The following is a 13,497-nucleotide window of genomic DNA, read 5'->3' as shown; positions in this document are numbered from 1 at the left end:
TATTCTACACACAGAAGCTAAGACACGAAAGTAAGAGATTTGCCATAATTTATGTAGCAAGTCACTGGCAACTCTATTATTTAGGCCTTTCCCCCACTTCTGTTTCGTGCACTAACCTACAGTTCTAACTATGCCTACTTAATAAAAAATCACTAAAAGGAACTGCAAAATGATGTCACCAGTAGCAATATATGATACAACAAAACAGTAATACTTAGAAAAAAACCACAGAAATAAAATATACATCTACACTGCATAAGAAAATAAAAATTATGTGATAGGACTACACAAAATGCACAATAAAGGGAGATTTTAAAAACTTACCTTTTGGTGGTGATTGTGAAAGGTTAATGTGACTTTGCTTTTGATCAGGAGTGGTGATTATTTGTTGTTAGCTTTTCCCTGAGCTTATAAACATCAAGCACATGTAGGATGAGGGAGCCACTGTGGACCACAGTGCAGAATGCTGAGAGAAGTTCTGCTGCACCTAAGATATATACAATGTGCAATGGATAACCTAATATGTCTTTCATTTAACTGGCTGGGCAGGTTTCTGCATTCTCTGGGACATGGAATCATACCAGAATTTGTTGGCATAACAGGCCTGTCAAACCAGTTCCTTGGTAGAGCAGGAACCTGTTCAGCCAGTATGCATCAAAGGGCAGCTCAACATGCTGCGGCTCAACTTCACTCTGAAGCTTCGTAAGTGGTGAATTATTCACGCCTCCACCAACTCCCAACTTAGAATGTTGTAGCCTCCAGCAAAACAATTTACCAGAGGGTTGGGGAGTGCTGTATCCGTATCAAATACAGCAATATCCTATTGTTGCACAGTCTTCATTATTGCATATCTAGATGAAGTGGTTGATAGATGCATTTCATTTATGAACGGGAAGATAGGCAAGTAAACACTTTGAAACAAACCATAAAAATTGTTTTCCCCTAAATTAAATGAGATTTAAACATTACAAATGGTCAAAACAAAATCTGGGACCCAAGTTTTTTAGTTCTGGATAGAGAATACTCCATTAAGTAGTGGAAGAGTTATTCTATTGCACATGTGATTAAAGTGTAGGTAGCACAACACCAGGGTACTTTCTGGAGTTGTGTTTCGTATGATCTGCTTTGGTACAGAAGGTGTGTGCAGGAGAGGCAGGTCAGAAGAGATATGTGTTTAAACAAGTAAAACGCAGTAGCGAAATCTGTTGAAACATCATTTGCTGACAGTGAGATATTCCTAATTCCTATCCTGCTGCAGCCTATTGAAGGTTTTTAAAGCAGTTATGCTTTTACATTTTTGTTTATTCTTTTGTAAAATAAAAAAATGAATAACATAAGAAAATATTTTCATTACAGTATTTTCTTATTTGTTATTCATTTTTATATTTCAGATAAAAATAAACAGGTGTGTGACAATTAGAATGTGCATAGCATTATAATACAGTTACACTTTATATTGTTTATGGCCTTGTAGAGATCCCCTTTAACTCATAGTTAGTAAAGAAACAGACTCTAACCAAATCCTATGTTCTTATTGATCTATATAATCAGCATTTTTCACAGTGGCAGCATGATTTCCAGTGATTCCTAGAACGTTTTATTCTTACATAAGGCCTTTTCATACTATTAATTCACTGAGCAGCTACAGTAATGCACTGTAGTTGATTGTTAAATACTATCCAGATGTATTCCCTGAAGAAACTAGACCTTTGGCTTGCATGGGCAAAATCTTTCCTAGCATACCAAAGCTGGCCCAAGACATTTTGCTGCCTGAGGTAAAGGACAAGATGGTAACCCCATCTTAGTGAGGGGAGCAGGCTACCTGAGAGTTTGCATCTCCAATGCAGTGTTTGGGGGCACTGTGGCGCTCGGAAAATTATACCAAGGCATGTGCCAGGCTCTCCATTCCTCACTGTGCTGGACTGACTGTGAACATGCGGACATGTTTTCTGCTGAGGCCCTCCTACTGTGTTCTAAATGGACACCAGCAGACACCAAGAAAGGAAGAGGAAGGAAGAAAGGTAAGGAGGAAGGGGGAGCAAAAACAGAGAAGCCATAAAGATTGGGAGGGGTCCACCCCTTCAAAAACAAACAAACAAACAAACAAACCAGAGTAACCATGAAGGGAAAGATGGGGAGGGAGATGGAGCACCCATGAAGGGAGAGAAGGGAGGCAAAAGCAAAGAAACACCTGGTAGCCATGAGTGAAGAGCTGGAGGGAACAAAAAAACAGCCATTTTGGTTGAGTGAGCTGTTACTTCATGCTATCCCTCTAATGTTACCTTTCGGCACCAGGCATTCAACTAGGCTTTTAAAATATGTTTAGGGGTATTTGTGTTTTGCTTTGGTGGGGGCGCAATGTTATATATTTTGTGCTTTCACTTTGTATTTTTATGCCCTGTGGTCGTTCAAAGCAGGGCGGAATATAAATTTAATTACGGTATAATTATTAAATAAATTAAATAATAACAATGATACCCCAGGCATATGCTGGTAGACGTTTGAAAGGGCTGGGAAGAATATTTTTTCTTCTATGCAAATTGGCCAGAGGTAGAAATGGTTTAACCTTCCCAAGAGTAGCCTCTAGTTTAAGCTTCAATTTGTCACTTAAGATGAAGTAGTTGATACTTCTTCAACATAGTGCATTATTTAAAGGACTGATGCCACAATAGGCACTTAGGACAAAAGGGGGCTAAGTAAAGCCCATATGTTGTTGTTGGGAGGCAATAGAGGAGAGCACCTTTGGGGGTGAAGTCAAACTATTGGAAGGTTGCAGTGTCTGCTGCACCTGTAAAGATATGTTTTGTTGCAGCTGATAAAGGCGCCCGGTTTTGTTTCATGTCCAGACACAATATGCATCTAAGGACCCTGAGCAACCAGTCTACTCATAAGTAACCAATCCCTGATGCTCCTTCATGGCCATAGGAGCCAGCTCCTAGGGGCCAAGGTCCTTTCGCCCCCCCTAAAATATTTGAGGGTGATGCCCCCCCAAGTTGATAGGCATTGCCATTGAAATGGGCATCATGTTATTCATTATGCAGGGCAGGGTTTACCTGCCCCCCACCCCAATATTTTATTCAAGTTGGCACCCCAGTTCATGACCAACAGCTGGTTAGGATGTGGTTTAGGAAGTTAGAGTCTATAACTATAAGTTAGAGTCTTGTGCCTTCCATTTGTGGGAAGCAACACAGGTATCTACCCTTGCCTGAAGTTTGTGATGTTGATGTTGGACAATTGACAATTGGGACTGGGCTACATCTCCAACCCTGCTCCATTGGTGAGTATTTTGGTGAAAGTTCTATCTTCTGTAACTGCGACCTGAGCATTAGAAGACCAATAGCCCCTCCAGTCCAGGATCCTGTTCTCACAATGGCCAATCAGATGCCTATAGGAAACTCAAAGGCAGGACCCAACCACAAGAGCACTCTCCCCACATACCTCTGGTTTCCAGCAACTCTAGCCCTTAATGACATCCCTGGGAACATGACATTCCAACTCCCATGAGCCACAGCCAAAATAGACAATGGTCAGGGGTTATAGGAGTTGGAATTCAACAACATCTGGAGGGCACAATGTTAGCTACCCCTGTTCAGAGCAAAGACAGCGGCATAGGTAGCCACTTGTGCCTGGTGCGGCGCGAGTATCCTGCAGCCGTGGGTGGAGCAAGCCGCCCATGGGGGTGGTGCAAACTGCCCATGGGGGTGGGGCTAGCCAAGGCAGGGTGCGCTGCGTGGAGCCTCTCTGCAGCCTTCCCCACAGCTGTAGAGTGGCTTTGGTGGTGGGCTGATGCAAGCCCCACATTGCTCGAAAAAGCAGCTTGGAGCTTGCAGGTGGCCCGCCCACCGCCTCCCCCTCACGAGAGACGCGTGGCTCAGGCACGCTGCAGGCCCCATGGTGTGGCGTCCGGTGCCCCCCACCTCACCTAGCTACCAGTTGCGTAGGAAGGGGTGTGTGGTGGGTGCGGGAGTTTTTTGTTTTTTTTAAAGTGTCATGAGCCTAATTTTTTAAAATTTTAATTTAAAAACACATATTTTTCCTTTTTTTAAAATAAATTTTTATTAGTTTTCCATACAATTATACATTTTTATCCAGATTTCAACAAATTGTCTCTTTTTGAACTTCCTTCAACGTCTCTGAAAATCATCCATATTTATATCTTTAATACACATTCCCTTCATTCGTATTGCCATTAAACTTCCCTTCTCCATCTATTTCATATTAACAATACTTCTCTGTTTTTACAGTGCCTCTTGAAATTCCACTAGCGTTGTATTCACGAAAAAAACCACATATTTTTCCATCAAACCCCCCCCCCCATGATGACACCCGGGGCGGTCCACACCCACCACACCCCCTTTCCTACGCTGCTGAGCAAAGGAAAAGTGACAAAAAACTACCAACGTGCTCTCTTTGTGTAACACTTTTAAATCTTACCCAAGTTGACATTTTTCTGTGAATGACATGCCATTCCCCATTTCTAGAACTGGAGTTTATATCTTCCACGTGCTTGAGACTACTTATTATACATGGCCAGGATATTATAGCACTGGTACTACTTCAAGTGTAGTGCCAGTAACACTCACACTAGCAGCAAGAGGTGATCAATAATTATCGGTATACCAGTCCCAGACCTAAATTAGCTTGTTTAATCAATATGCAAGATCTTCAAAAGTAGCTAAGTGCCAGGCGTTAATGATTACAAATCCTTGCTCCAAAAACACCTGAAGAAAAAATAAATAGGTGAATTAAGTTCTTCTACTGGTTCATATCTCAAGCTGTACGTATTGACAATAACAGTTGCCAAATGATTAGCAGTTGGAACATGATAAATTATGTACATGCTTCGCTTACCTTGTATCATTTAGCCATTATTACTTTAATTGGCCCTAGCAACATTTACCCCCCCCATGTGTAATAGAAATAAGAGTTTGAAAAGGGTTATTAAATGGTATTCAAATGCATGTATAAAAATAGTATGCAAAAACTATGCTTTGCAAATGATTTTAAAAAAGGAGCAAACTTTGAAGAAACCACAGAAACTAATAAAGCTCAGATGGGAGGACAGATGTGCAGTATTTACACTGCAACCACACCACCTCAGGCTATTGTTTCTTACAGCTAAGCAGGGTTGGGCTTGGTCAGTGTAACTGAATAGAAGACTTTCAGTTAAATGTGCAGCAGGAAATGGTTCTGATGATGTAGTGGATTAGAATGAGTAGGATTAATGTCACACCTTATGTCATAAGGAGGAACACTAATTGCCGGAGGTGCTGTAATTCTGATGAGAGAGAAGATTTAGAGAGCTAAGCTAGACATAACATGCAAATATATATTTATATATTTAAAATCCTGCTCAGTTTATTAAAAAGCAGTTTTGAGGAGGAGGCGATTTAGAAGAAGGAAACAGCATGTGTATATCAAGGGAGAGGAAAATGTATGTGTTTAACCCTTTTCCCATCCATTGCTTTTCTGCTTAGACTGTCATCCCTCTGGTTTCCAGATGACAGATTATTACTGCAGATCTGTGTCTGGACAATTTGAAATTGGGGGTGGGGGTGGGGGAGAGAATGGAAATTTGGTGTGGAAAAACAATAAAGCTACTATTTCTAGAACACCAAATCTTGCTAGAACTTTCAATCTAAAAAGACTGTTAAGCAAAATTAAATATAATGCATACGTACAATTTCTTTTGTTTAAGGAGTCTATCATATCATGTTTAGATTTATCTAAACTTATATTTAAGCTTATATTTAAAAGCATTTCTAATTAAACTCCCACAAATGTGCACTTCATGAATGAAAGAACTGCATATATGAACAAATGAAACATACCGTATTTTTCGCCCCATAAGACGCACTTTTTCCCCTCCAAAAATGAAGGGGAAATGTGCCTGCGTCTTATGAGGCGAATGCAGGCTTTCGCTGAAGCCTGGAGAGCGAGGGGGGTCGGTGCGTACCGACCCCTCTCGCTCTCCAGGCTTCAGGAAGCTCTGCGCAACCCTCGGGAGACCGGCTCCGAGGGTTGCGCAGAGCTGCCTGCAATCCCGGGACCAGCGCAGCTCTGCCCGGCCACCGGGAGCCGGGGGAGAAGCTCCGCCCCGCTCCCGGTGGCCGTGCAGAGCTGCCTGCGGTCCTGGGACCAGCGCAGCTCTGCCTGGCCACCGGGAGCCGGGGGAGAAGCTCCGCCCCGCTCCCGGTGGCCGCGCAGAGCTGCCTGCGGTCCTGGGACCAGCGCAGCTCTGCCTGGCCACCGGGAGCCGGGGGAGAAGCTCCGCCCCACTCCCGGTGGCCCTGCAGAGCTGCCTGCGGTCCTGGGACCAGCGCAGCTCTGCGCCGCCATCCCGAGCGGGGCGCTAAGTCCCGCCCCGCTTGGGATGGCGGCACAGAGCTGCCTGCCCTCCCGGGACTGGTGCACTTCTCCCCATCGCCAGCCCCACAAACTCGGGGGACAGCGGGGAGGCAGAGCGTGCCTTCCCACTGTTCCCCGACCTGGTTCTTCCAGCCCCGCACCTGGGGGGGGAAAATAATTTTTTTTCTTTATTCCCCCCCCCCCCAATTTAGGTGCGTCTTATGGGCCGGAGCGTCTTATGGGGCGCAAAATACGGTATTTCTTTATACACCACTCAATTATAAAAAGCTGCAAAGTGTTTTTTTTTTAAAATAAGAAATTTGAGAGAGAGAAAATCACCACCCTACATAAAACATACAAAACTTAAAATACTAAAGCAGATTGAAATTACCCCAACTTTCTAAGCATCCGGGTAGGTTTGTGTAAACAAGACTGTTTCTAGCAGGCACTAAAAACAGTGTAGTGAAGGAGCCTGATTGACCTTAATAGGGAGGGAGTTCCAAAATGCAGGTGCTAAACAAATGTGGAATGGGTATTATGTTGAACCTGTAGTGGTACCAGTACTACTGATTGAAACAGTCAAGTGATCACATGTGGGATAAGATAACAAATTTTAATTTTCTAAATGAAACGCTTTTGTGTATTTAACACTTGTCCTGAAAGACCAACATTGGCTCCCTGTACGTTTCTTAGCACAATTCAAAGTGTTGGTGCTGACCTTGAAAGCCGTAAATGGCCTCGGCCCAGTATACCTGAAGGAGCATCTCTACCCCCATCGTTCCCATCATGTCAAGGAGATAAGCAACTATGCAACCTTTAGAAGACCTGACGGCAGTCCTGTATAGGAAAGTTTTTAAATGTGTAATGCTTCATTATGTTTTTATATATGTTGTAAGCTGCTCAGAGTGGCTGGGGCAAACCAGTCAGATGGATGGGGAATAATAATAATAATAATAATAATAATAATAATAATAATAATGGGTTAAGAATTTTAATTAAGAGGTTCTCTGTTTCAGTTTATTTGTATTAATTACACTGCAGATGCAGAGTACTGATATTTTCAACTATACAGATTTAATATGTCACTGAGGAAGAAATATATTCATCAGATGACTGGCTATGTTATAAAATAGTTATGGAATACATTCATTTCAGTCTAGATGGTGATACTATCAAAATAACAGGGATAATTATTTTGCTTGAGATTTTACTCAAATAACTGTCTTGTCTATCTTATTAGTCCATCTGTTAATGCAACTATTGTGGTATCTTCATATAAGTAACATTTTGAAGTTACTATAGTGATAGCAGTTAGGGAGGGAAATATATTTAAAATAAAGTCTTCATTTCTGCTTTTCAGCAATGCAGACAGCATAATTTTAAACAGATTTTCTTAGTTGTAAAGGTATTTCTTTCTCTGCACATTAAATCCATGGATACAGTTCTGTGCTTCTGAAGTTATCACAACACAGCAACTTGTTTTAAGGTGAAAGGGTTTAGTTTCACAATCTTTCTTAAGGAAAAATAAGTTAATGGTACAGGTGCAGACTTGCTCCCATAATAAAGGTATGCACAAACATTCATATCTACAAGGACTCATTATGGAACGTTTACGACATACTTCCCTGTAGCCATCAAAAAAACGCCTGATACTCTTATGACGAATTTGAAAAGCATAGCCTCCACATCTAGGAAAACTAATATATATTTCCTTTGCAGTATAGTTAAAGGGTAAGGTGCCCCTAATCTGGAACTGGCCATTGATAATCTAATCCTATGTGTCCCTCCCCAAAATTTATGGTTCAGGTGTGTAGCAAGATAGGGCATCCTGCTTAACTCCCCTCTTTGTTTCCAGCTGTGTTGATGTGCAATTTCAATGCAAATACAAGCTGCCTCTGACCATGTCATAGGTAAAGGTAAAGGGACCCCTGACCATTAGGTCCAGTCATGACCGACTCTGGGGTTGCGGTGCTCATCTCGCTTTATTGGCCGAGGGAGCCGGCGTACAGCTTCCGGGTCATGTGGCCAGCATGACTAAGCTGCTTCTGGCGAACCAGAGCAGCGCACGGAAACGCCGTATACCTTCCCGCTGGAGCGGTACCTATTTATCTACTTGCACTTTGACGTGCTTTCGAACTGCTAGGTTGGCAGGAGCAGGGACTGAGCAACGGGAGCTCACCCTGTCATGGGGATTCGAACCGCTGACCTTCTGATCAGCCAGTCCTATGCTCTGTGGTTTAACCCACAGCGCCACCCGCGTCCCATCTCACCATGCCATGGCAGGCTGCAATTTCGCACCATAAGCCATTAAATTGCCAGTAAAAGTGTAGTGTAAAGATAATAAATAAATACAGTATATAGATATATATAGCAGCAGTTGCCTGTTAGGTTGTGGCTGCTGTTTTGAAGGGCCCATCTAACCCAGGGAGTGTTTTTTCTCCATGAAGTACATGTGAGACCCTTCTGTAAATATTCTGGTTCCATGAATGAGAAGCATCACAGGAAAGCAAAAATCCCATATAATGTATAGGGGTCTTTCACCTATTCCGCACACGATGATGCTCTTGTAGTTTGAGAAAACCACCTACATTTTCCATACACCAGTGATGAGAATGTAATCTACCGTATCACTTCATCCAACTAATACCACCTTTTTTTTTTGTTTGTTTCTTGTGTCTTTCAATAGTTCTTTGAAGGGTTGATACCTGAAATTTCAGTGCCGCGCGTTATTTATTATCCAACCTGTTAAATAACAAAAATGGTGTGCCACCCTAAGTTCTACCACTCTGCTTCTAACCTAAACACCAAAGACGTCAATATTAACTCAGGGCTCATACATGCTTCTGTTTGTTCCATGATTTCTTGGCATAGGTCTGAGAGGTTTTCTTTTGCCCCACCCCTTTCCCTGGGAAATCCCGCTGTTTATTTCTGAATCGGAACAAAGATCAATCAGGTTTTCTGCAGATAAATTCGTCGGTAAACAGTGGGTTTTCCTGGGGAAAGAGGCAGGACAAAAGAAAAACCTCTCAGGCTCATGCCTAGAAGTCATGGGACAAATGGAAGAAATCGCATGTGGAAGTGTGAATGAGCCCTCAGTTTCGGTTTGAGTTGTTTGACCAAACTGGATCAGGATGAATTAGAATTTCATAGATGGTTATGGCTGGTATAGATAATGGTCCCTGCATCCTATTGGTGAGCGTGTGGATGCAAAGGATAAAGGCTCATCCTTTTCCTTGTGCGTTCCTTATGATTTGTGCTCATGATGGTATTGGGACAGTTATGCACGATCCCGCTTTCAATACTTTCTGCTGCTGCAAAAGTTTCAGAGCAGACAAAAATGCTTCATTTTCTATCAAAATAAAAAAATTCCTTCCAGTAGCACCTTAAAGACCAACTAAGTTAGTTCTTGGTATGAGCTTTCATGTGCATGCACACTTCTTCAGATGCATGCACACGAAAGCTCATACCAAGAGCTAACTTAGTTGGTCTTTAAGGTGCTACTGGAAGGAATTTTTTTATTTTGACTATGGCAGACCAACACGGCTACCTATCTGTAACTGGAATCATTTTCTATCAGTGCATGTACTGTAGCTTCCTGCTAAAACCTTTTAACTTTTTATATTACAAGGGGTGCCTCCAGACCAGGCATAGGCAAACTCGGCCCTCCAGATGTTTTGGGACTACAACTCCCACCATCCCTAGCTAACAGGACCTGTGGTCAGGGATGATGGGAGTTGTAGTCCCAAAACATTTGGGGGGCCGAGTTTGCCTATGCCTGCTCCAGACTGTCACTATTTTGTGGGAGGGATTCAGGTGCACACCAGAACTTTAGATCTGCACAATTAAATGGTATTAAAACACTCTGTTGTTCTGGCACAATAAATCCACTTTTTTAAAGTGGGGGGGGCAATTTGGAAAGTGACAACGAAATACATTAAAAAATGTGGGGTGAAGGAATGATTAACAGGGAGAACTTTTGGCCTTCCAGATGTTTTGGACTCCCATCAGTTGCAGCCAGCATTACCAATGGGCAGTGATGGTGGGAGCTGTAGTTCAACATCTGGAGGGCCTCAGTTTCTCCATCTCTGATCTACAGTAAAGCTTCTTTATCCTTTCTGTGTTCCACAACATAATCTAAGTCTTGGCTCTCATCTTCACTTGGTGATCTCCTATTATTTTTCTCCCATAGCCAAGTTCACATACCAATTAACCACCTGCAATGCTATCGAGCTGGAAAACATGGCAATAAAGCTTCATAGGAAATTAGATTCCCTTACCTGCAGTGTAATTAAATAAAACTAGAGAGAAAATGTGCATCAGGGTGTTTCTAATCTGTGCACAGGATGTGGAACACTGATTTTCATGAAAAGCAAAAGATTGACACTTAGTGTTGGATCAACAGTTTAGCTTTGTTGAATGTAAGTTCATGAACTTACAAATGACCATTTGGGGTTTTTTTCTCCAGAGTGATGGTGCTCGAATTACTGGGCCAGCCACATTATTTTCATTATTTGCAAAAACAGACTTGCAGGGGCAAAACAGGCATACAAAGGCCCCATTTGCACTATACATTTAAAGCAGTATCATATTGCTTTAAATAGGGATGGCTTCCCCCCAAGAAACTTGGAAACTGTAATTTCTTAAGAGTGCTAAGAGTTGTTAGGAAACCCCATTTGCCACACAGAGATGCAATTCTCAGAATTCCCCAACATGGTCCCTTCAGATGTTGTTGGACTACAACTCCCATCATCCCTGACCCTTGGCCATGGTAGTTTGAGGCTGATGGCAGTTGCAGTCAGGGTTTTTTTTATCCAGGGAGAACTCGGTTCCAGCACCTCTCAGGTGGGCACCATTGCCATTCAAAGAGAATGAGAGAGGCATTCATGGTGAGTTCTGGCACCTTTTTTTCTAGAAAAATAGCACTGGTTGCAGTCCAATAATATCTGGGAGACATCAGGTCAGGAAAGGGTACATTAGAGAAATGAAGTATGCAACACTTCTGAGCAGAAACAAAATGCTTTAGTTTCAATTTCAAACCTGCCCCTCAGTTTGACTCTTATGTAACTGTCTGGGAATAAGAACAATTGTTTAAATATTGAAACCCATAGTTGGCCTTCATACGCAAAGAACAGACCACCCAATAGTTAAACAATTAATTTTGCTTTACAAGAAGAAAATTACTGTCCTTAGGCAAAACTTATTTGATAACTATCACTCTTCTTAACTGGCCAAAAAACAAAACAAAAAAAACAACCCTTTTCAGTTTTCATAGCTGGGCTGACTCATAACCAAAGTCTCGATAGCATGTCTTTCCCAAAGAAGGGCCAGTGAGAGTCTAAAACATGCCAGTGATTGTGTCATGATAAAAACCATGAGGCCTTCTAAGCCACTTTTACAGATGTAGGTAATAAAAGCCAATGTTTTCTCCTCTCTGTAGATTTGAACATTTAATGACTGAAGAATTCTACATAATTACCTCTGACTCATAAGCATGAAGGCACATTTAAAACAATTAGGCACAATAACAAATTCCAAAGCATTTTATATTGGATGTGGACTCCAAATATCTCCAGATGCAAATGTGTTAAGTGTCAGATGCTTGGATTAAGAATCTAGTCCTTGATAAATGACAAGGAAAATTAGTCATGATTCAGGACAGCTGTATGAAAAATGACTTGCAGAACAAATAAATAAAAGGCACCAAAACACTGGTTTAGTTACCATAAGGGATGTCTGCACCCCTTCCGGACTCTCGTGATACTGGTGTTGGTGACTTGGATTTGGGCTGTTGTTATCCAAGACGCTGACACCATTGAGGGAGGAAGAAGGGTGTTTCCTATGTTCTTGTCCATTGCTCACCTTCCAGTGTTGGTAGCAGCAGCAGCTTGGATGACGGACTCCTGAGGTAAAAAGTCCTGTGTCCAAGTTGTCTGCCATTTGCCTTTCATCCAAGGCTCTGCCACAATTACTGCTAGCTGAGTGAAATCAGGAAAAGCCTTTTCCATGCCACAGGGGCCTTATCCACGCCACCTGCAACCCCGCCAATCTCTTGGTCACACTGGAGGTGAAATTCTTGCACTCATAGGAACACAGGAGGCTCCTCTCTACAGTGACCAGCAGTGGTTTCCGCCAGCTGTCCATGAAGATGTCAGAGTTAGAACCTGGGATGTTCTGCATGGAAGACATGTGTTTTCCTTCCACTGAGGTACTCAGCTGATGCTCTGCCATTGTTGTTTGGAACAGAATGGGGCATAGAGGGAACACCATTTCCTTCTTTTCCTTTCCTGTTCCACGGTGTAGTCTCCCCAGGGAAAGGGAATGGCACAGAACGTTACTTCATAAATGAAGGGCTGTGAATCTGCTTGGTCATCCTGTAATTTATTTCTGTAACTCCGTTAGGTATCCTAATGGACTAAACCTGTGGAGGACACCCTGTAGCTGATTAATGAAGCCTTCAGAGGAACTTCCTCATGCACAACTTAAGACACCAGAAATGAAATGTAAGAGAAAGGTGTCTGTTAATAATCTCTTGCTTGGAGAAGGCATCAAGCACTTAAACAAAACCCCCAGGGCAGAAGAGGAGGTTAACATAGCCTAGTAATATTTTAATTCTGTCATATAATCATAAGAGATGTTACCCCACCCAGGATAATTTGCTGTTTTGAAGGAAGAAATATAGCAACCTGTGGACAGATGAGCATGAGTTCTGATTTCAGCAGTGTGCTGTGGACAGGACTGCTCAGCTAACTCATTTGCCACTTAGTCTAGAGATTGGCTTGACTTGGGATTTTTGTTCTTCATCATCCATTTACTTACTTAAATGAACAAGGAGTGTTATTTGCCTTTTCCTTAGTAGGAAAAAGAACTATTTTACAGCATTATGAAGCTGCAGAAGATAGTTATCCAATGCACTAAGGTCTGTGGAAATCATTGATAATTTCCCCTCATAACAATCTCCTTCACTGAGATTACAAAGATGGAGAAGGGTACAGGAGTAATACTGATCGCACTAAATCATCATGACACTTCCCATCTGATCAAGCTCTGAATAGGCAGTCCATTTAGAACATTTTAAAAGGCAGTGAAGGTACATTAATGTCTTGTGCCACGTGTCAGGGTCTGAGTTACACTGGGGATTTCCAGGTATTC

Source organism: Podarcis vaucheri, assembly GCF_965113315.1.
Source record: "Podarcis vaucheri genome assembly, chromosome: 8".
Classification (NCBI taxonomy): Eukaryota; Metazoa; Chordata; class Lepidosauria; order Squamata; family Lacertidae; genus Podarcis; species Podarcis vaucheri.
The sequence above is the reverse complement of the archived record's forward strand: the minus strand, read 5'-3'. Positions refer to the sequence as shown.